Here is a 2583-nt window from a genome sequence, read left to right on the forward strand (position 1 = left end):
GTACACAGCAACCAGGGTGGGCCCACAGAACGCATGATAAGGACAAAAGTTGCATGGATTGAGGTAAAGTGCGCTGTATTGCAGAAGGACAACTGGTGGTAGGAAAATCAGGGGATGGGATCTGTGAAAAGTTCATGCAGCAAACATTCAGAAACTAAAGAGAAGTGACAAAATAAAATAGAGTTTGTTTAATCAGCTTCAATTTTATGAGCTCCATTAGGATCAATTCAAATAAGTTGGTTAAATGGAAAGAACTGAACATCTACCACGCCTGGAATATCTCCTACTCACCTCTTAAGGCTCTTACTTAATTGTCTCTAAACACTCTAGTATCTTCAATCATCACACCCAGCCCATACAGAAATTATCGTTTTTTTTCCTTCATCCCACTACTGTGCCTTGTAAATGCCTCTAGTATAGCATCTGCTGTGTTATTCTACAGTTGTGTCTTTAAACATTTGTTTTGTGCCCTAGAAAACGGTGACCTCCTCGTAGACAGATGCTGGGTCTCCTTTATCTTTATACCCCCAGCTCTTAGCTCAGGGTCTGGCACATGGAAGGAGATCAATATATATTTGTTTGATAACTAAAGTTATGGTAAGAAATTGAATAAGTTTTTTTCTGTCTTTAAGGTGGGCCATTTTAGTAAGAAGGTAAAGGCAAGCATACCAATTACTACGTTGTAAAGTGGAGTAAGGTTAGAGTCATCAGAGATTTCATCCAATTAAGGGGATTTCAAAAGGCTTCACAGAAAAGATGGTGCTCAAGATAGGACTTAAGGAATTAATAGGTTTTCAACAAATGGAGTGTGTTTGGAGGAAAGTAGCTATTTCAGATAAATGAAACAGCATGAACAAAGATAGAGGTAAAATCTCAGGAAATATTGAGTGAACAAAGTGAAGGCCATCCTAAATAGAATTCATTGTAAGAACGGCAATTAGATTTTATCTTATATGCCACATACGACAACTGGCAGAAACTGCCTGTATTGAAGAGAATTTCTGGGCCCCGTCTGAGTTCAGCATGAAAGAACATCACAATCAATAAAAAATAACAATACAGGAGAATGTCATCTCTGATTTGAGACCCTTAAAGCTGTATAATTATGAGAATAGCAACATTTTCCCAACCATTTATTTTGGCAGATACTGAGCATCAACTATGTGCCAAACTCCAAATTAGATGCTGAACATATATAGTGGTAGCCAGGAAAGACAATGATGGCACTTAAAAAGATAAAACTCACATGGGGAATGGAATCATTAATCAAATATTTTCACAAATAATCGTATAATTACAATTGTGATTATCACCATGAAAGTTAATTACATAGTTCTATATGATTGCAAGGGAACCTCTCCTGAAATGGGGTCCAAGAAGACTTCCCTGGCAAAATAATCTTTAAGCTGCTACTGGAAGGATCCCTCTTCCAGTGGGACATAGGAAAGTCAACGTTTCTTGATATCTGTTGAATGTTTCAAGTTCTTAGGGTCTTATATCTTCGGGGTCAATGTTTTAGACTGAGGCTAGGATCTTCACATTTCTCCTTATTAACCTAGAATCCTCACAATTATTTAAAACATCTTTGTTAAGCAGACAAAAGAGGAGCATATTTTCTTAAATTAGTAGTCCTACTACAATGGGCCCTGGACCAGCAACATCACCCTCCCCTGGAAAATTGTTAGAAATGCAAATTCTTGGTCCCCGCACGACATCTACTGAATCCAAAGTTCTGGAGGTGGGGCCTGGAAAGCTGTATTTTAGCAAGCTCATCTGGTGATTTTGATGCCACTAAGGTTTGAGAACCACTGCCCTGAACTAAAATGTACACTTTGGAGCAGAAGGGAGTTTCCAGGAATGGGAGAATCTACTCTTGAAGAATTCTTTTCCCAGTAACAAAAAGATAAAGATACAAATAAAATTCCTTGCTGAACATTTAGAAGACATAAAAAGTTTGACGGCAAGATATATAGATATTCTAAGAAGAGATGTAATCATTATTTAATAATTGGTAAAGAATCTGGTGTCTGGTGCTCCATTTATTTCTTGTAGGATCCTAAGAAATATCATTGGTTTTTAGGAAAAATTGGCTACTCATGACTGCTATGTGTAAGATAAAACAGGGTTTTCTCCCCTACTTGTAATGTATTTGTGTATGCTCATTTTCATAAGATTCTTAAGGAGGGTAAAGAACAAACATATTTAAAGAACTTCTGTCATGATGGAATAAAAATAATCACCGGAGTGCCCTAAACTGGGGCCCAAAAATGCTTAGTTTAAATGGCATATTAAAATGAAAAATATTACAAATATATTACAATTTATGATTACAAATAGAGAAAACAGTGAAAATGTGGAAGATATCTTTTCAACTTGGCAATCTATTGTGCTTTAGGAAGGTAGAAAGAGAAATATTTGACTACAATATATCAGTCCTGCCAAAGGTATTGTTTATGAGTAGAAAACTCTGATTTCCAGAAAATTTGTGAGAGTTGCAATTATTAAAGACATCATGTCAAACTTACTCTTGGATTATCAATATCATCTAAACCCTTGCTACTCAGAGTAGCATCAGCATCACCT

The sequence above is a fragment of the Propithecus coquereli genome, unplaced genomic scaffold (genome assembly GCF_000956105.1).
Source record: "Propithecus coquereli isolate 6110/MARCELLA unplaced genomic scaffold, Pcoq_1.0 Scaffold102, whole genome shotgun sequence".
NCBI classification, from domain to species: Eukaryota; Metazoa; Chordata; class Mammalia; order Primates; family Indriidae; genus Propithecus; species Propithecus coquereli.